The sequence below is a fragment of the Anomaloglossus baeobatrachus genome, chromosome 9 (assembly GCF_048569485.1).
Source record: "Anomaloglossus baeobatrachus isolate aAnoBae1 chromosome 9, aAnoBae1.hap1, whole genome shotgun sequence".
NCBI lineage: Eukaryota > Metazoa > Chordata > Amphibia > Anura > Aromobatidae > Anomaloglossus > Anomaloglossus baeobatrachus.
This window is the reverse complement of record NC_134361.1, coordinates 185,089,313-185,111,583: the sequence shown is the minus strand read 5'-3', so window position 1 is coordinate 185,111,583 and position 22,271 is coordinate 185,089,313. Positions and strand designations below refer to the sequence as shown.

Genomic DNA, 22,271 nt, shown 5'->3' with positions numbered 1-22,271 from the left:
CATAAATTGCTGCTAATGGTCTGTAGCGGTCATGTATAGAAACTGGAGCTACCGCCGTGACATGAAAGTGATCATTTCTCCATTTTTTTTGCACTTTTTGCCTTCTCCGGTGTTTGCAGGTTGATGAATTTGCCCATTCCTGGATCACCTATAACAGAATGGCAATTTCTATAAATGCTAATGGGACTGGAGAACACGAGAACGTGAATAACCCCGCAAGCCTATTATTATGGGAGTGCTCCGACTTGTAAACCAAGTGATTTCAATTAGAGGGAATATATTAGGAAATTGCTGATTATGCCGGCTCCCATTACATAAGTGAAGGTTCAGTGTGAGAACTGTGCGCGCTATGTATAGAGTGGATTTACTCTTTATCTATTGTTCCCCTGTGATCGGATCCTTGAAATGATTTCTACAGTTCCATTTTTATATTTTCTTACCAAGGGTCATTGTAGTCCATCACCAACGCAGCACATGACACCCATCTGCAAGATGCATCACCCTCCAGCACTGCACATGGGACACGTTGGAGCTATTCCGTCACTAATGTTGCGTTGCGTGCCGCCACAGCTGCTCTTCCGTCACTTCTGTAATATGCGATATTGAATATACGGTATATTATTGAGGCAAAGTCTTGCTGCGGACATGTTCTGGAGATACCACCTGCCCCACACGCTTCATTCATAAGACCTAACCAGGGAAATTATTCTTGCTGTATATAGATAGATATAAAAATAAAGATTGAATATAATAATATTATTATTATTAATAATCTGGTTATTTTTCCAGTATGTAACGTAACACATTTTTTTTTTGGTACATTTCATGCTGCGCACAATATGCAGCCTGTCTAGCCATGTAGATCAGGAGTGCAGACTGTCAGTTATTACATGTCTCACACTGGTAACACCTCCTATTGTCAGGAAGATCTATATCCGGCCCAAAGATCTTAACAGCTCCTTTAGATAGTAAGAAAACTACCATGTCCAGGTGCTTGGTATTCATAACCAACAGTCGGACACTCAGATGGGTGCGACTCGAGGGTAATCTAAGTCAGTGGGAACTCCAGCATAGTTCCACACTTTCTGCATCATATAATATTCAATTTGTATGCAGACATGAGAGAGTGTGAGGCATGTAGACCAGGAGAGCAGACTGTCAGTCATTACATGTCTCACACTGGTATCGCCCCCAATTGTCAGGGAGAGCTATGTCCAATACATAGATCTTAACAGCTCCTTTACATATTAAAAAAAAACGACCATGTCCTCGGTATTCGTAACCAACAGTCGGACACTCAGATGGGTGCGATTCGAGTGTGATGGAAATCAATGGGGAACTCGAGCAAAGTTTCACATTTTCTGTGTCGCACAATATGCAGAAGTGAGAGAGTGTGAGATATGTAGATCAGGAGAGCAGACTGTCAGTCATTACATGTCAAGGAGATCTATGTTCAACCCATAAATCTTAACAGCTTCTTTACATATTAAGAAAACTGTTAGTTATGAGTGAGCACTACCATGTTCGGGTGCTGAGCACTACCATGTTCGGGTGCTCAGCACTCATAAGCAACAGTCAGACACTCGGATGGGCGTGACTAGAGTGTGCTAAAAATCAAGGGGGAACTCAAGCAAAGTTCCACATTTTCTATGTCGCACGATATGCAGTTTGTATTCAGACGTGAGAGACCATGAGACATGTAGACCAGGAGAGCAGACTGTCAGTCATTACATGTCTCACACTGGTAACGCTCCCAATTGTCATATCTATGTTTGGCACATAGAGCTTAACACCTCCTTTACATATTAAGAAAACTGTTAGTGATGAGTAAACACTACCATGTCCAGGTGCTCGGTATTCGTAACCAACAGTCGGACACTCAGAAGGGTGCGACTCGAGTGTGATAGAAATCAATGGGGAACTTGAGCAAAGTTCCACATTTTCTGCATTGCACAATATGAAAATGTGAGAGTGTGAGACATGTATATCAGGAGAGTAGACTCAGTCATTACATGTCTCATACTGGTAATGCCCCCCTATTCTCAGAAAGAGATCTATGTTTGACTCATGGATCTTAACAGCTCCTTTACATATTAAGAAAACTGATGAGTGAGCACTACCATGTTTGGGTGCTCGGTACTCATAAGCAACAGTAGGACACTCAGTTGGGCGTGGCTAGAGTGTGATGGAAGTCAATGGGGAACTTGAGCAAAGTTCCACGTTTTCTGCGTCACACATAATGCAGTTTGTATGAAGACGTGAGTGTTACACATGTAGGTCAGGAGAGTAGACTGTCAGTCATTACATGTCTCACACTGGTAACACCCTCAATTGTCAGGGAGATCTATGTCTGATACATAAATCTTAACAGCTCCTTTACATATTAAGAAAACGGTTAGTGATGAGTGAGCACTACCATGTTCGGGTGCATGTAATTAATAGTCGGACAGTCAGATGGACGCAACTCGAGTGTGATGGAAGTCAATGGGGACCTCGAGCAAAGTTTCCCCTTGTCTTCCGTTATTCTATACATTAGAACACATTTGCTGAATTTTTTGGAGAATTTTTTTGCAATTTTCTTATTGCTTTCTATGGATGAAAAAAAAAAATGCTGAAAAAATTGATACGCTCCAGATTTCAAAAACACTGCTGTTGTCAAATTAAATCATGAAAAAAAAAACACAAGCGTGTGCGTGAGACTTCTGAAATCTCCTAGCTTTTGCCTGTACTGTAAAGCAGAGGTTTTTTTTCCTGCAGGGGAAAAAAAAAATCAAGAAAACAGCTGCACAAAATTGTCCAAGCATGCTTTTTTTCATGAAAACTCATGCCCTCTATGGATTTAAAGATTATATATATATATATATATATATATATATATATATATATATATATATATATATATAATAAAATTTTTTATAAAATATATATATATATATATATATATATATATATATATATATGAATATAATAATTTTTATATAATATATATATAATATATATATATAATTTTTTATATATATAATATATAAAAAAATTTATATATATATATATATATATATATATATATATATATATAATATATATATGTAATTTTTTTTTGTATATATATTATATATATATAAAAAATTATATATATTATATATATATTATATAAAAATTATTATATTCATATATATATTTATAAAAAAATTTATTATATTATATATATATATATATATATATATATATATATATATATATATATATATATATATATATATATATATATATATATATATATATATATATAAAAATTTTATATAGGCTTTTATGGTGAACTGTGTAAAAAAAATTTCCGCTTACAGAATAATTGAAACCATCGTTCGCTATCTATTGAAAATGTTCCGGAGTGACTTCTGAAGATGCCAGTGTCCGATGTGCACACGGCTAAAATCAAGCTGGTTTAATTGGAAGCCGAATGAGATCAATAAATGACGCACAGGAATAAAATGCCACATTAACATCGTCATAAACACGTCTCATTACCGGTAGTGAAATCGCCTTTTATTCCTACTGCCTTTATGGAGCCATCCTCTAGATGTATGATGAAAAACCCCATGGGGAGCTTGGTTTCTTCACGAGAATCTGCCACCTAATCTGAGAGCAGCATAATGTAGCGACGGAGATCCTGATCCAGCGATGTGTCACTAATTAGGGTTTCAATAAAATCAGTGTTTTATCATCAGGAGATTATCACTACAGGACAACTGGTCTCTTGCCTCCTAGTCCAACCACATCCCCAGCACTGATTAGCAGCTCTTGGTCACTATACAATGTACACAGAAAACTGTTGTGTGGGCGGGGTTATACACAGATCAACAACTGAGCTCTGATAGATCTGTGGTAGTGAAAGCTGTGATTGTATCACAACTGTGTAAGTGTACCTACAACTGATGAAATCAAAGAGCGGTCACCAAATATTGATGTGACTTAGATTTCTTTTTTTTTTTACTAATTTGATTTGCATAACCATTGAAAGGAATCTGTCGTCAAGTTTTTGCTCTGTAATCTGAGAGTACCATGACGTAGGGGCAGAGACCCTGATTCCAATGATCACAAAAGGGTTTTTTTTTTTATCCAACTCCAATAGGCAGTCGTGTAGTTTAAAAATTTACTTTTATTTCAGAAAGGATAAAAAGCCATCTTACTTATGTCTGACAGACAAAAACTACGGTATTCGTTTAGATGTATTTCTCAGACTCAGATTCCAGTGATCTATCACTTATTAGGCTGTGTTCTGCTGTTCCGATAAAATCAGTGTTTTATCAGTAAATTATCCCTACAGAACTAGGTGTCTTGTGCCTCCTAGTCCAACCAGCACTGATTAGCAGCTTTCTGTCAATATATAGTGTACACAGAGTGCTCCCAATCAGTGATGTGGGTGGGTAATACACAGCTGTCGATCAGTGATGTGGGTGGGTTCATACAGCTGCCAATCAGTGATGTGGGCGGGGTGATGCACAGCTGCCAATCAGTGATGAGGGCGGGGTGATGCACAGCTGCCAATCAGTGATGAGGGCGGGGTGATGCACAGCTGCCAGTGATGTGGGCGGGGTGATGCACAGCTGCCAATCAGTGATGTGGGTGGGGTGATGCACAGCTGCTAATCAGTGATGTGGGTGGGGTGATGCACAGCTGCTAGTGATGTGGGCGGGGTGATGCACAGCTGCTAGTGATGTGGGCGGGGTGATGCACAGCTGCTAATCAGTGGTGTGGGTGGGGTGATGCACAGCTGCTAATCAGTGATGTGGGTGGGGTGATACACAGCTGCCAATCAGTGATGTGGGTGGGGTGATACACAGCTGCCAATCAGTGATGTGGGTGGGGTGATACACAGCTGCCAATCAGTGATGTGGGTGGGGTGATACACAGCTCAGCATTCCAAGCTTTGCTAGATCTATCATGGAGAACACTGTTATTGTAATCACAACTGCTGCAACCTGTAAACTAAGTGATACCTCACTGGAAACTGGGTCTCTGCCTCTACATCATGCTGCCTATACTGGTTAAATACCAAATGGCATCATAAAAACGTATAAAAGCCGGCCTAGTCTTACAGGCCCAAACCGTTCTCCATATCACAAATCAGCGCTGGTTACAGGCGATATGTTTCGCAGTGTGAATGTACCCGAAGTGTTCACAGGAGTCTCTCTGCCATGGAAATTGCACAGAAACTGCACCAAATCTGCAACAAAAACTCACTGTGCGCACAGTGTCTTATCCGTTCAAGCAAGATGGTGTTTATGAAAGCGTCTGCCCACCGGTCAGGAAAAGGAAACCATGTGCGTGCAGGAGAAACCTGAAATCTCACATCTGTAGCTGGCACTGTACAGAAAAAAGAAGCAAAAAAGCTGCATGTGAACATAGGCCAAGTGTTTGCAGAAGATTATTCTTTGCAGCAGTAAGATGTCTTAATTCTGACGGCAGATTTGCTGAGGTTTTCCAAGGTGAAGCCACTAAAGGAATGGGGCAGGGTATGTGAAACTGCTCCATAGACTGTAATGGGTACGTGTCCTATTCGTGTAGAACATGTACGCGGATACCGGAAGTCTGAATGAGGCCCAAGGCGAATTTACAAGCTCTACACCTGCTGCGGCAATTTTTGCATCCGAATGTTGCTTGCAGGAATCCCATCTGATTTCTGCCCAAACAGCCCATTCTCATGTATGTAACAGATTTTTAGTCTCGGAATCGTCTGCAACAAATCTGCCACATGTGAATTCACCCTGCGGCTGCAGCCTCGATGGCGGACCTGGGTATAATGGAAACATTGTGATCCAATTAACTGAAATTGAGTTAATCAAGTTTCTGTTTTTTTTTTTTCCTGGATAGAGTAAGTCAACCAGCGACCGGAATTAGAAAATCGCCTTGTAGGCAGTCACAGGCGCTGATTTTCCTCCATCCTTCTGCTTTTCACAACTTTCCCAACTGGTTCTAGGAATATGTCGTCTACGGTGCGATACTGTTACTTGCCCGGATTGTGCTGTTTTTGTAGGCAATCATTCCGACGTCTGCATTTTTCACGTGAGAGAAAAACATTGTGATTTTGTTCATGGTCATAAGTTTCATTAGAGTTTGGGCTGAGCTTCATCAGTTTTTTCCAGTTTGGGCTGACCTTCCATCAGTTTGATTCGAGTTTGGGCTGAGCTTAATCAGTTTTCATTCGAGTTTGAGCTGAGCTTAATCAGTTTGATTCGAGTTTGGGCTGACCTTCATCAGTTTGATTCGAGTTTGGGCTGACCATCATCAGTTTGATTCGAGTTTGGGCTGACCTTCATCAGTTTTCATTCGAGTTTGGGCTGACCTTCATCAGTTTGATTCGAGTTTGGGCTGACCATCATCAGTTTGATTCGAGTTTGGGCTGACCTTCATCAGTTTTCATTCGAGTTTGGGCTGACCTTCATCAGTTTGATTCGAGTTTGGGCTGACCTTCATCAGTTTGATTCGAGTTTGGGCTGACCTTCATCAGTTTGATTCGAGTTTGGGCTGACCTTTATCAGTTTGATTCGAGTTTGGGCTGACCATCATCAGTTTGATTCGAGTTTGGGCTGACCTTCATCAGTTTCAGTCGAGTTTGGGCTGACCTTCATCAGTTTCAGTCGAGTTTGGGCTGAGCTTAATCAGTTTTCATTCGAGTTTGGGCTGACCTTCATCAGTTTGATTCGAGTTTGGGCTGACCTTCATCAGTTTGATTCGAGTTTGGGCTGACCTTCATCAGTTTGATTCGAGTTTGGGCTGACCTTCATCAGTTTGATTCGAGTTTGGGCTGACCTTCATCAGTTTGATTCGAGTTTGGGCTGACCTTCATCAGTTTTCATTCGAGTTTGGGCTGACCTTCATCAGTTTGATTCGAGTTTGGGCTGACCTTTATCAGTTTGATTCGAGTTTGGGCTGACCATCATCAGTTTGATTCGAGTTTGTGCTGACCTTCATCAGTTTCAGTCGAGTTTGGGCTGACCTTCATCAGTTTCAGTCGAGTTTGGGCTGAGCTTAATCAGTTTTCATTCGAGTTTGGGCTGACCTTCATCAGTTTGATTCGAGTTTGGGCTGACCTTCATCAGTTTTCATTCGAGTTTGGGCTGACCTTCATCAGTTTGATTCGAGTTTGGGCTGACCTTTATCAGTTTGATTCGAGTTTGGGCTGACCATCATCAGTTTGATTCGAGTTTGTGCTGACCTTCATCAGTTTCAGTCGAGTTTGGGCTGACCTTCATCAGTTTCAGTCGAGTTTGGGCTGAGCTTAATCAGTTTTCATTCGAGTTTGGGCTGACCTTCATCAGTTTGATTCGAGTTTGGGCTGACCTTCATCAGTTTGATTCGAGTTTGGGCTGACCTTCATCAGTTTGATTCGAGTTTGGGCTGACCTTCATCAGTTTGATTCGAGTTTGGGCTGACCTTCATCAGTTTCAGTCGAGTTTGGGCTGACCTTCATCAGTTTCAGTCGAGTTTGGGCTGAGCTTCATCAGTTTCAGTCGAGTTTGGGCTGAGCTTCATCAGTTTCAGTCGAGTTTGGGCTGAGCTTCATCAGTTTCAGTCGAGTTTGGGCTGAGCTTCCATCAGTTTCAGTCGAGTTTGGGCTGAGCTTCATCAGTTTCATTCCAATTTGAGCTGAGCTTCCATCAGTTAAATTTAGAGCACCCGAACATGGTAGTACTCACTCATCACTAGTTTTGAGTCCTGAGCTGTTGAGCATGGTAGTGCCCGCTCATCACAAGTTATGAGTACTGAGCACCTGAACATGGTAGTGCTCATTCATAACTAGTTTTGAGCACCCGAGCATGGTAGTGCCCGCTCATCACTAGTTACGAGTACTGAGCACCTGAACATGGTAGTGCCCGCTCATCACTAGTTACGAGTACTGAGCACCTGAACATGGTAGTGCCCGCTCATCTCTAGTTACGAGTACTGAGCACCCGAGCATGGTAGTGCCCGCTCATCACTAGTTACGAGTACTGAGCACCTGAGCATGGTAGTGCCCGCTCATCACTAGTTACGAGTACCGAGCCCCCAAGCATGGTAGTGCCCGCTCATCACGAATATAATATATATTACATAGAACAGCCTTAGGAACCCGTTACCTGTAAGCCATTGTGAGGTTGATACAATCATGCTGTGTCCTTTTCTTTTTTTTTTTAGGGGGGTGGAGGAGAGAATGTGTAGTATACAGGGCACCAGGTGGTGACCATAATGGCTGCTAACGTGACCTAACATGGGGCAGTGGTGCCAAAAGTTTAGCTCCTTGGCTTTTTTTCTCGATAATCCCTGCCGTTACTTTTGCACAGCTGCAGTTTGCGGCCGGTCGGGCACACACATACCGCACACTACTCACATCGGCCAAGACCCCCAATTCCTTTGCTTATTGCTCCAGTTTGGCAATGCACTGGTGAATCTGGGGCCAAAAATCACATGGCGTCCGGTCAGATTGGCCTGTTGCCCTGCGTCCATACGTCTTCCTCATATAATGGAGGCTCTGTCTCGCTTCCCTTCGTTCCTTTGTGTAGCTCCGTCTATAATGTCAGCTCGCGGCTGAATGTAATTGTAGTGTGTTACTGGCGGTGAAAATGTAAAGTCAGTAATTATTACTAATCTGCCTAACGCAATTTAGACAATGAATGTAAATGCGTTACTCTCAGGAGCGCAGCTCCGGCTGCAGAGCTGTAATGCCACACTGCACCTGTGCATGCCTGTCCCTTACCCCTCGCCGGGCCTGACGGAGCAGTCATACGGGCACAAGATGCTGCCATCCCTTCTGTTATGATGCACGTGGGCCAGACAGGGACATCATTATTCCAGTGGACATTGTACGATAGACTCCAAAATATCCGTCTCTATTAAATCCTGAAGACTCCTTTAAGACGTCTTTTCTATTTCAGGGAAAGTGACCTCTTAATCAATAGCTTACACGTAAGATATAGGAAGCATCATAATGTAGAGACAGAGACCCTGATTCCAGTGATATATCACTTATTTTGCTGCTTGCTGGAGTTTCTATAAAATAATTGTTTTATCATCCAGTGATTATCACTAAAGGACAGATACTCCTGCTGCCACTTAGTCCGTATTTATGAGCTCTGTATAACCCCATCCCACCACTGATTGGCAGCTTTCTGTCTATGCACAGTGTACATAGCTGCCAATCAGTGGTGTGGGCGGGGTTATACACAGCTCAGCAATGAAAGAACTGCTAGATCTGCAGCAGAGAAAACTGTAATTTTATCAAGGAAAGGCTGGAGAGATGGCTGCCGTTGTTCCTCAGCTTCATTTCTGGTTGTCTTTGGGAGAGGAGAAAAGCGCTTTCTATGCCAGCACATGACCAGTAATGTGTATGATGGAGGCTGGCTCGTCTTCTGTATATGCTGTTATAGAGAAGGGGGCTGGATTTTTTCGGTGTATGCCATCATGGAGCTGGGGGGCTGGCTCTTCTTGTGCCCATGTTGCCATGGAGAAGGGGGCTAGCTCTTCTGCATATGGCGTCATGGAAAAGGGGGCTGGCTCTTTTCCTGCATATTCCATCACAGAGGAGGGGGCTAGCTTTTCTTGTGCGCATGTCGCCATGGAGAATGGGGCTGGTTCTTCTGCGTACCCCGTCATGAAGGGGGATGACTCTTCAAATGATTATGCCATGATGGCGAAGGGGGCTGGTTCTTCTGCGTATGCCGCGGTGGAGATGGGGGATGGCTCTCTTCCTGCATATGCCATCATAGAGAAGGGGGCTAGCTTTTCTTGTGCACATATCGCCATGGAAAATGGGGTTGTTTCTACTGCATATGTCACAATGGAAATTGGTGCTAGCTCTTCTGTGTATGTCGTGATGGAGAAGGGGGCTGGCTCTATTGTGTATGTTGCGATGGAGAATGGGGCTGGCTCTTCTCATGTGACTGCTGTGATAGAAAAGGGGGCTTACTCTTCTCCTGTGTATGCCATGATGGAGAAGGGGGCTGGCTCTTCTCCTGTATATGCCGTGATAGAGAAGGGGGCTGGCTCTTGTGTATGCCGTGATAGAGAAGGGGGCTGGCTCTTCTCTTACGTATGCCATGATGGAGAAGGGGGCTGGCTTTTCTCTTGTGTATGCAGTGATGGAGAAGGGGGCTGGCTCTTCTGTGTATTTCGTGATAGAGAAGGGGGCTGGCTTTTCTCTTGTGTATGCAGTGATGGAGAAGGGGGCTGGCTCTTCTGTGTATTTCGTGATAGAGAAGGGGGCTGGCTTTTCTCTTGTGTATTTCGTGATGGAGAAGGGGGCTGGCTCTTCTCTTGCGTATGCCGTAATGGAGAAGGAGGCTGGCTTTTCTCCTGCGTATGCCGTGATAGAGAAGGAGGCTGGCTCTTCTCCTGTATATTCTGTGATAGAGAAGGGGGCTGGCTGTTCTCCTGTGTATGCTGTGATAGAGAAGGGGCCTGGCTGTTCTCCTGTGATAGAGAAGGGGGCTGGCTGTTCTCCTGTGTATGCTGTGATAGAGAAGGGGGATGGCTGCTCTCCTGTGTATGCCGTGATAGAGAAGAGGGCTGGCTTTTCTCCTACGTATGCCGTGATAGAGAAGGGGGCTGGCTTTTCTCCTGTATATGTCGTGATAGAGAAGGGGGCTGGCTCTTCTCTTGTGTATGCTGTGATGGAGAAGGGGGCTGGCTCTTCTATGTATCTCGTGATAGAGAAGGGGGCTGGCTCTTCTCCTGTATATGTTGTGATAGAGAAGGGGGCTGGCTCTTCTCTGTATGTTATGATAGAGAAGGGGGCTGGCTCTTCTCTGTATGTTATGATAGAGAAGGGGGCTGGCTCTTCTCTGTATGTTGTGATAGAGAAGGGGGCTGCATCTTCTCCTGTGTATGCCATGATAGAGAAGGGGGCTGGCTCTTCTCCTGTGTATGCCGTGATAGAGACGGGGGCTGCATCTTCTCCTGTGTATGCCATGATAGAGAAGGGGGCTGGCTCTTCTCCTGTGTATGCCGTGATAGAGAAGGGGGCTGCATCTTCTCCTGTGTATGCCATGATAGAGAAGGGGGCTGGCTCTTCTCCTGTGTATGCCGTGATAGAGAAGGGGGCTGGCTCTTCTCCTGTGTATGCCGTGATAGAGAAGGGGGATGGCTCTTCTCCTGTGTATGCCGTGATAGAGAAGGGGGATGGCTCTTCTCCTGTGTATGCCGTGATAGAGAAGGGGGCTGCATCTTCTCCTGTGTATGCCATGATAGAGAAGGGGGCTGGCTCTTCTCCTGTGTATGCCGTGATAGAGAAGGGGGCTGCATCTTCTCCTGTGTATGCCATGATAGAGAAGGGGGCTGGCTCTTCTCCTGTGTATGCCGTGATAGAGAAGGGGGCTGGCTCTTCTCCTGTGTATGCCGTGATAGAGAAGGGGGATGGCTCTTCTCCTGTGTATGCCGTGATAGAGAAGGGGGCTGCATCTTCTCCTGTGTATGCCATGATAGAGAAGGGGGCTGGCTCTTCTCCTGTGTATGCCGTGATAGAGAAGGGGGCTGGCTCTTCTCCTGTGTATGCCGTGATAGAGAAGGGGGATGGCTCTTCTCCTGTGTATGCCGTGATAGAGAAGGGGGCTGCATCTTCTCCTGTGTATGCCGTGATAGAGAAGGGGGCTGCATCTTCTCCTGTGTATGCCATGATAGAGAAGGGGGCTGGCTCTTCTCCTGTGTATGCCGTGATAGAGAAGGGGGCTGGCTCTTCTCCTGTGTATGCCGTGATAGAGAAGGGGGCTGGCTCTTCTCCTGTGTATGCCGTGATAGAGAAGGGGGCTGGCTCTTCTCCTGTATATGTTGTGATAGAGAAGGGGGCTGGCTCTTCTCCTGTGTATGCCGTGATAGAGAAGGGGGCTGGCTCTTCTCCTGTGTATGCTGTGATAGAGAAGGGGGCTGGCTCTTCTCTGTATGTTGTGATAGAGAAGGGGGCTGGCTCTTCTCCTGTGTATGCCGTGATAGAGAAGGGGGCTGGCTCTTCTCCTGTGTATGCTGTGATAGAGAAGGGGGCTGGCTCTTCTCTGTATGTTGTGATAGAGAAGGGGGCTGGCTCTTCTCCTGTGTATGCCGTGATAGAGAAGGGGGATGGCTCTTCTCCTGTGTATGCCGTGATAGAGAAGGGGGCTGGCTCTCCTGCATATGCCATTTTAGGGACATAACTCGCGTTTCACAACCTGTTTTCTGCAGGTATCAGGTACTTATTACGTGGAAATGTCATTTACTTTCCACTTGATTAACGAGACGTCTTACCCTGTGGTTTGTAATAATCCTGAGCCACCAATGAGCAAATCTAAAAGCTCAAAGCGAGTGTTCGGGGCGTCCTCACTAAAAATAGATTTAATGCATTTAGAGTAATTTGCGAGTGTCACAGAGTGTTAGTGCTCGGCTGGTGCAGAGGCAGCCTCCGCCGTAATCTGAGCTCAGCACTACGGATTTTTATTGCTGACCCTTCCCAGTGCACTTTGGACATTGTTTTGACAGCTAAAACCGTCTTTCCTACCGTAGACACACCTCGCATACATCACCAGGTCTGCGCTGGGTAAACAAATCATCCAGATTGGGCATAGTCATTGTCTATGTGTATAGTTGTAAGGTATACCATATACCCTATAATAGGTATACCATATACCCTACTCAACACTGAAGGAACATCAATAAGGAAATAGCGTGGAATGTTGGAGATCACGGGATGGATGATCTCCGATGGATGAAAAAATGGAAACCAAATTTTCAAAACCGAAATCCCCAAACTTATACCCCTGGCTGCTATCAATGTTTTTTTGAGGTCTGTTCTGCACTCATCAAGATCCACCGCTGGCAGCTTCTTTGTAATTGCCGACATATGACGTCCCCGATTTGCTCAATGGGGGACAAGACCCTGTAGGCCATGGTGGTAGGCTTTGACTACGCAAACTGCTCACAGCATTGCGAGCAAGAAGTGGCCTGATGTTGTTGTGTTGAAAATACAGCTTCTGGGACACTTTGGAGCAATGGCCGCTCCATTGGTTCCACGGCCAAGTCAATGTAACTCCAAGCTCTGTTATCCAGAATGGAGACTAGAGGGGTCTGGATACCAGATATTGTCACCCCACACCTTAATCCTAGGTTTAGGACTGGTGTGACCTTCCCTCGTGAAGCCTCCTCATGGCGTTGCCCATTTGGCTGGACAATGCGGTAAAGTATGTACACCGGAGATCAAAATTAGAGAACAATGTATCACTCGCTTTTTTCAGAAATAATGTAATCTACATTGATGAACATGTGAAGGTTTTTTGTAAGGGCTGCACCATGCCATCAGAACAGGGTTTCACAAAAGATCCAAAGTTTATTTTGCCCAAAACGTGATGATAATTAGAGAACAGCAATGACTGTAGCACAGAGAAAGATTATCAGTCAATTTTCTGTAGGTAACAACAGTCACCAATCAGTAGGACGTGTACCGGCCTTTGCTTTGAATGAATTCAGCACATCTATGACCACAGGACATCACTAGTCTCTCACACTGCTCTGGTGGGATTTTGGTCCACTCTTCTTCCAGTCTCTTGCACTCTTAAATACTCGTAACTAGTAATGAGTGAGCACTACCATGCTCAGGTGCCTAGTACTTGTAATTAGTGAAGAGCGGGCACTACCATGCTCGGGTGCTCTGTACTTGTAATTAGTGAAGAGCGGGCACTACCATGCTCAGGTGCTCTGTACTTGTAATTAGTGAAGAGCGGGCACTACCATGCTCGGGTGCTCAGTACTCGTAACTAGTGATGAGCGAGCACTACCATGTTCAGGTGCTCAGTACTCGTAACTAGTGATGAGCGGGCACTACCATGCTCAGGTGCTCAGTACCCGTAACTAGTGATGAGCGAGCACTACCATGCTCAGGTGCTCAGTACCCGTAACTAGTGATGAGCGAGCACTACCATGCTCGGGTGCTCGGTACTCGTAACTAGTGATGAGCGGGCACTACCATGCTCGGGTGCTCAGTACTCGTAACTAGTGATGAGCGGGCACTGCCATGCTCAGGTGCTCAGTACCCGTAACTAGTGATGAGTGGGCACTACCATGCTCAGGTGCTCGGTACCCGTAACTAGTGATGAGTGAGCACTACCATGCTCGGGTGCTCAGTACTCGTAACTAGTGATGAGCGGGCACTACCATGCTCGGGTGCTCAGTACTCGTAACTAGTGATGAGCGGGCACTACCATGCTCAGGTGCTCGGTACTCGTAACTAGTGATGAGCGGGCACTACCATGCTCGGGTGCTCAGTACTCGTAACTAGTGATGAGCGGACACTACCATGCTCAGGTGCTCAGTACTCGTAACTAGTGATGAGCGGGCACTACCATGCTCGGGTGCTCAGTACTCGTAACTAGTGATGAGCGGGCACTACCATGCTCAGGTGCTCGGTACTCGTAACTAGTGATGAGCGGGCACTACCATGCTCGGGTGCTCAGTACTCGTAACTAGTGATGAGCGGACACTACCATGCTCGGGTGCTCAGTACTCGTAACTAGTGATGAGCGGGCACTACCATGCTCAGGTGCTCGGTACTCGTAACTAGTGATGAGCGGGCACTACCATGCTCGGGTGCTCAGTACTCGTAACTAGTGATGAGCGGGCACTACCATGCTCAGGTGCTTGGTACTCGTAACTAGTGATGAGCGGGCACTACCATGCTCGGGTGCTCAGTACTCGTAACTAGTGATGAGCGGACACTACCATGCTCAGGTGCTCAGTACTCGTGACTAGTGATGAGCGGGCACTACCATGCTCGGTTGCTCATATGAACATGACTCAAGTACCCGAGTATAATGGAAGACAATAGAGAACTTGATAATTTTTTTTTTTTTTTTTTTTTTATTAAAATCTTCACCTCTATGACGAAAACTTATCCCCAGGAGAACAAAGCGAGCGTCAGTCCAAAATCAGGCATCCATAATTGACATCTCCCCCGACGATCAGTTGTGTGTGGCATCCATATACTTTAGATCAGAGGTCCCCAACCGCCGGTCCGCGGACCAGGACCGGGCCGTTGGGGGTTTTCAGTCGGTCCGCGGCGCCGCTGACAGCTAGCTCTGCGGCCCTGCACCTGGTCAGAGCACGCTCTGTGTGGATTGATAATGTTCTCTGCCGTAGCCGTGGCAGCTCCCGGCAGAGAACATTATGCAGGATGGGGCGGGGCATCAGGCGGGTCTTTGTGACGCGGCCCTCCAGCACAGCATGGTATGTACTTGACGGGGTGGGGTGGCAGGCTCTCCTCACTGACTCGCCCCCGGCAGAACATGTTATGTGGGGCGTGCCGGGGCGGGGCAGCAGACTGGCCTCATTGATGCGGCTCCCGGTACCGGTGTTCAGTGTGTAGCGCTGCTAAGCAGCAGTGCTGTATACACTGACGCTCAATGTACAGTGCTGCTACTTAGCAGCGCTGTACACCGAGGTCTTGCCAGCATCCTCCCCATACAGCGCTGTCTGGTGCATATAGCAGTGCTATAATGTAGAAATTATATTATAAGTATGCACTAAGCTCCACCCCTCCATAACCCCGCCCCCATATGACCAAAGCTCCGCCCATGTCCCACCGGGCCATGGAAAACTGGTCTTGCTTAAAGCCGGTCCCTGGTGCAAAAAAGGTTGGGGACCTCTGCTTTAGATTGTTGGCCCAATCCGTGGACATTGGTGGCTTCAGCAGACTTTAGTCTGTTGTGTGTGGGCCTAAACTCACAGCACTGCAGTGACTCAGCCAGTGTCTGATTCATGCCGTCTATGGTCCGGGCAGTTTGAATCCCAACTCATTCCCTTTACGTCTTGGAAGACATATTGGAGTTTCCTCTTCTTGTACAAATTTGTGCAAATCCCAGCTTTATTAATGGTCCAGCTAATTATCATCTGCATTTTGTTTTACAAGAGACATTACTACTAATAACTCTCAAAACACAACCTAAAGAATACAGCAGCACTCTGCAAGCGCAAAGATGCAAACAGTTGATTAGGGTCCCATCAAAGGAAGGTCACCTTGTCGCGGTTGATGGGCTCAGATGAATTGGCCAATTTATGCTCCAAGTACCTTAATTTTTCTAAATATATTCCATATAGTATTAATGCAGTTTGTAAGCACTAAGATGTATGCAAACATTCAATATATGAAATAGCGAGTGCTGCTGTATTCTTTTGTTGGTGTTTTGTGTACTTATAGACGTTAGCACCTGTTCGCACTTAAAAAGAGTGCCGCTGTACTTTTTTTGTTTCTTTCTTTTGTATTCTCTGCCGGCACAATCTTCGACCCTTGAGCTCACCCTACTAGTGAGGTTCTTTTGTGGTGGTCTCCAGGAGTGGTCCTGTTGTTGGGGGTCTTTTCTGGTATCCGAGTTGATATGTGGAGCTGGATGGATTGAGCGCCTGCGGTTCTTTCTTCTTGTGCCTTCATCAGGGTCTCACCCCGGTTTAGATGCATTTGTGCAGTCATTGACTTGGATACTTGTGGCCTGCAACAGGAAGCTGCTGACGTGATTTCCTATGGTGATACATTGTGAGGCGTAGAGGCCGGCGAGAATGTGAGAAACTAGAAAGTGTTCTAGTAGCAAAATATACCCCAAAAGTATTCACTAGTTAATATATTTTAATATGTTTTTATTTCTTGTTTTACAGTGAGGATTAATAATCTCATCAGAAAGCAAATGAATGGATGACGTTCAGCATTTGGAAAGCAAACGTGATCATTTCTACCTGTAGAAACGGATTACAAAGAAACCTTCATGCGGTAAGCGGACAGGCCAAATGGGACCGTTTTCTTTTTAAAGGGATCGTCCACATCTGGGAACAATGTTTTTGGTTTTTTTTTGTTACTTAAATGCATGTATTTGGGGCTAAAAAAAATCATTTTTTTGCATCGTTTGCAGGCTCATTCAACTTTGATGTGGTCTGTGTTTAAAAATCAGCTGAACCTGTGCCGCAGAATGAGCTCGTTGATGGTTTTTCAGTTAACTCATTTTACAGCCGGCAATAGACAGTGCAGAGAATATAGAGGAGAAATCGGTGCACATTTTTAATGAAAGACAATTGTAATAATGAATTTCAGCCGGAAAGGCATGTATTTAGGAAAGAACAAAACATTGGCCCCAAAACTGGACAACCCCTTATTCCCCGAATTGTGCAAGTATTTTTTTTATTCTTTATACATTTTATGTACACTGATGATTGCCGATAACTTCTGATATATTTTCAGCTGTATTTTTAGAGCAAGCTCAGCCATAAAATCACTATCAGTAGAGCATATAGTAACTTGGCGTATCCTGAGGAAGGGCTCTTATACATGACCGTTAATCTCAATGCATAGATTGGCCACGGCGCTCCTGACCCGAACGTCCCAGCTTCATATATTTCAATATAGTCTTCATGTCCAGGATCGGGAGAGTTGCGACCAATCTATGCATCGAGATCCAACATCAGATCGAACTGGCGGACACGTGAAAGAGCCTTAAGGCAGAAGTAAAAGAAAACAGTAGGCGCCTATCAATGATTTGCCGCCAAATCTCCTCTTTAGTAGCTTCGTTCTAGAAATTGTTAAACATCCTGAAACCCAGATCTCCACCAATGAGTCTTCTGATCTGTTTTGATTGTTGGAGTTTACAACAGCTGCAGGCTTATACTGTGAAGATCGGACATGGCGCTGTCCTGATTGTCAGAGATTGCTAATGCAGGCTTTTTAGACTTGATGTATACGACTACTCAGTGGTTTGTTTGTGTCATCGTTCCCTCCATGTTGATGTTATGTATAATGAAAAACCATTTACAATGTCCGAGTGCTGATTGATTCTGCTGGAATTTGCAGCTTGTTTGACATGTTAGCGGTTTTCTGGAAGGTCATGTGCATAGAGCTCTCTATCGCTATATTCTAGTCCAAGGGTCCCCAACCTGTAGCTCGGGCGCCACATGTGGCTCGTGGGCCTGTGATATGTGGCTTGTGGCTGTCTTCAAGCTTGGTGCATAAGCACAAGGTCTAGCAAACAGCTATGAAGGGCAGGTCACCAGATGGTGACTTTTGTGAGTAACCCCATACAGAAGAGCAGATGTGAATAGGGATAATCAGAGAACCCCTGGATCTTGGCATACTGCCTTGTTGTGACTTCTGTGGAATAGCTTTGGCTGTCATTATACTGGTAATAGGGTTGTTGGGTGTCACTACTCTGAGGGGGTGACGGTTGGATGTGGCTCGTGACCCTGTCCCAGAGCTGGATGTGGTTTGCGACCCTCTCTCAGAGTTGGATGTGGCTCTCATGGTCAGAAAGGTTGGGGACTTCTGTCCTAGTCTATTGGAGTTGCAGAAACTGAGTTTACATTTCTGAAAAATTCCTGAAAAAAATAAATATTTTTGGAAAATTTTGTATTTTTGTGGATATTCTAGTACAATTAACTCAGTAAAAAGAAGAATTAACTCCTTCTGGGTTACTCATAAACTATGATCGTTCGAACAGTCCATACTTATCACTGCACTTAGATTCTGCAATATCAGTGCAGTTTAGAGCTGACTGTCAGACACAGCCAGACTCCCCGCATGGTTTATTACTAGTGATGGGCGAACACTAAACTAAAGGCCGCTTTACACGCTGCGATATCGGGACAGATATCGCTAGCGTGTGTTCCCGCCCCCATCGGTTGTGCGACACAGGCAAATCTCTGCCCGTGTCGCACAACATCGCCCAGACCCGTCACACTACTTACCTGCCCTGCGACGTCGCTGTGACCGGCGATCCGCCTCCTTTCTAAGGGGGCGGTTTGTTCAGCATCACAGCGACGTCACAGCAGCATCACTGAACCGCCGCCCAATAGAAGCGGAGGGGCGGAGATGAGCGGGACGTAACATCCCGCCCACCTCCTTCCTTCCTCATTGCGGGCGGGAGGCAGGTAAGGAGAGCTTCCTCGTTCCTGCGGTGTCATACATAGCGATGTGTGCTGCTGCAGAAACGAGGAACTACCGATGAGCGATTTTGAATGTTTTTGCGAAGATTCAAAATCGCTCATAGGTGTCACACACAACGACATCGCTAAAGCGGCCGGATGTGCGTCACTAATTCCGTGACCCAAACGAGATCACTTGAGCGATGTCGCAGCGTGTAAAGCGGCCTTTAGACGCACCCTGGTTTTAGAGAAGGAAAATAGGAAAACAAAATGTTAAGCAAAAAATGTGGTCATGACACAGTTATGGGGCGAGGATCTGCTGCTGACACTGCTATGGGGGTAATGTCCCCAAATTCTCTACTAAGGTACCCCATCCTGGTAATGATCCTCCTGCTGTGTGTGTGTGTGTGTGTGTGTGTGTGTGTATATATACATATATATATAAAATGTCCCTCATCCTGGTATAGCCCACATCCTGCTATATACTGCCATCCTAGTATATGGCCGCATCCTGCTATAAACCCCATCCTGGCATATGGCCGCATCCTGCTATATACCCCCATCCTGGTATATGGCCGCATCCTTCTATATACCCCATCCTGGCATATGGTCGCATCCTGTCCTGTTATATACTCCCATCCTGGTATGTGCTCCCATCCTGCTATATACCCCCATCCAGCTATATCCCTCCATCCTGGTATGTGCTCCCATCCTGCTATATACCCCCATCCTGGTATATACCCCATCATCCAGCTATATACCCCCATCCTGCTATATACCCCCATCAATCCTGGTATATACCCCCATCCTGCTATATACCCCATCAATCCTGCTATATACCCCCATCCATCCTGCTATATACCCCCATCCTGGTATATGCCATCATCCTGCTATATACCCCCATCCTGCTGTATACCCTGATCCTGCTATATATCCTGCATCCTGTGGCACACAAAAAATAATAAACGTTTATACTCATGTTTCCTTGCTCCACGCAGCATCGCTTCTCCTCCCGTCTGTGTCCGCATTAGCACCGCTGACCTGTGTGGAGCCGGCCATGATCCCTGCAGCACCGCGATGTCTTCCTGTCTGTGCCGGCCGCGGCTGTGTGTGGACACGTGCGCACAGCGATGACGTCAGCGCTGTGAGCACCGCTAGTCTCTACACAGCCGCGGCCGGCACAGACAGGAAGACATCGCGGTGCTGCAGGGGAACGGTGAGTATACTGAGTCACTGCCCCCCGCGCTGATGATGATGTGCGGGGGGCAGTGAACACAGCCGCACATGATCACTCCAGGCTGTAGTTGCCAGGGGTGATCATGCGGGCAGGCTGTTTACTATGCGCGCATCCCCCCCGCCCACCTGTCAGCTTCAGCGCTGAGAGATGATTGGCGGGAGGATGGGTGTGCATATGAACTGAGCGGGCTGGCAGGCTGCTGCAGCCTGCTCATGCCACTGATAACCCACTCCACCGCAGCACCCTCATTCCCCGCAGCCCTACATTCAGACTATAAGATGCACCCCCCACTTTCCCCCAACATTTGGAGGAAAAAAAGTGTGTCTTATAGTCCGAAAAATCCGGTATTTGGTGTTGGCTCTTTTGATCCAGCCCTGCAGATCTGTCTTTTTTGCTTGCATTCATAGCGTCATCACCAGGTGTGGGCTCTAGAAGAGGTTAACAATAGAGGAAACAATGGACTTATTTCATCTCCGCCGTTTCACACTGATTTTCTTTCTCTTTTTGTTGTCACACATTTCCTCATTTTCTCCACAAGGTTATCAGCCTAACGCCTTGTCTTCTCACTATTTGTTCACACTCCCCCTCAATATTTCTGTTACTGGATGATGATCCTCGTGAATCTCTACAGTTCTCTTTTCTCCTCTATGGTGGAGGATTTATAGACTAAAAGCGCATTTACACCTAACGATCGGCGCCAATCAGTCACTTATTTGCTGATCTGCGGGCATTTAATAGCCTGTTTGCATGATACATACTGGACGAGCAATAATGGAGCGTGTAGTGCGCATTGGCTGCCATTGTCTTGTTTGCGCTGAAGAGAATGATGATCGGTTGTACAGCACAAAAGATCTTTTCACCTAAGGCTGCTTTCACATCTGCGTTCTTTCCCTTCGGTCGCAATCCGCCGCTTTGGAAAAACAGCGCAATCCGTTAACGGATTGCGCGGTTTCCCCTAGACTTGTATTGATGACGCATTGTGACTGATGGCCTTGCGTTGCATCCGTCATTGAGTGATTGACCGGCGGCGGGAAAGAACGCAGAATGTAACGTTTTTTGGACGCACCGCGGCGGATTCCGGCAGAATCTGCCAAAAGTGATAATAGTTGTCTATGGGGGCGGAATCCGGCGCTGGATTCCGCTATTTTCTACTGAGCATGCCCAGAATGTATCCAATCACCTTGTCAAGACTCCAAATTAGGAAAGGTATATTTGAGGTGGGAAAAATTAAACTTCACAGGGAAACTTGGGTTAGGTTTGGGATACTGAGGGGGAATGGGATTAATGGGGGGGGAACATGGGTCATGGTGGGGATATTGAGTGGTTATGTTATTATTGGTGGAAGGTGGGGGGGGGTATTGAGTTTTTATGGGATTATTGGGGGAATTTTGCTTATGGTGGGGGGATATTGAGTGCTAATGGGATTATTGGGGGTCGGTTGGTTATGGTGGGCATATTGAGGGTTATAGTTACACTTATATAGGTCCCCAAAAGGTTTGGCACTCCCATTGAACTGTCCTTAAAAAAAAAAAAAAAAAAAAAAAACAGATTCCGACCGATTTGTAAAACGGACACACAATGGATGTAACAGATGCATTAAAATAACGCATCCGTTGCGTCAATTTACGCCAGAAAAAGGACGGATGTGTCGGAACGATGTAACAGTGGACCTGGCGGATTTCAAAGAACGCAAATATGATTGCAGCGTAACGATCGAGCAATTGCACAACACCAGATTCAGGAACATAATGGCAAATGCCATGGTTATAGCAAGTGACAGATCCTGATTAAAGGGTTTTCTCAGAAAACTGTACACTTATGCAATACATGGACAGCTTAAAGGGATTCTCCAATAATGCAATACGATGACCCCCGACACCTAATTTAGACAGCAGCCCGTCCTAGTCATTTATCAGGATGGATTTCAATCTGAAGAAACACAGCTACCAAGACCTGTGTCTCAACTGACAGAGGAACTAAATCGTAAGCCCACATACCAGTGAGGTACCAAGAGAATTACCGTGGTATTCATTTTATAAGACGCACCCCAAATTTAGAAGAAAATAAAAGTGGCGCGGGAAATATGGGGTCTGTCTTATTAATCTGGTGCTGTCTTGCCGGATGGGGGGGGGGGGCAGCGGTGGTG

At 45.8% G+C, this 22,271-nt stretch overlaps 1 protein-coding gene across 4 annotated transcripts in view; it reads left to right on the top strand.

The window, feature by feature from the left end:
• STRBP (spermatid perinuclear RNA binding protein) overlaps nucleotides 1-22,271 on the top strand; it is a 192,335-nt gene that overhangs the window by 37,869 nt on the left and 132,195 nt on the right. For all 4 annotated transcript variants that reach the window (XM_075324113.1, XM_075324110.1, XM_075324111.1 and 1 more), the window contains exon 2: nucleotides 16,639-16,750. The gene's annotated coding sequence lies outside the window, so the exon portion shown is untranslated. The remainder of the gene's footprint in view (nucleotides 1-16,638; nucleotides 16,751-22,271) is intronic.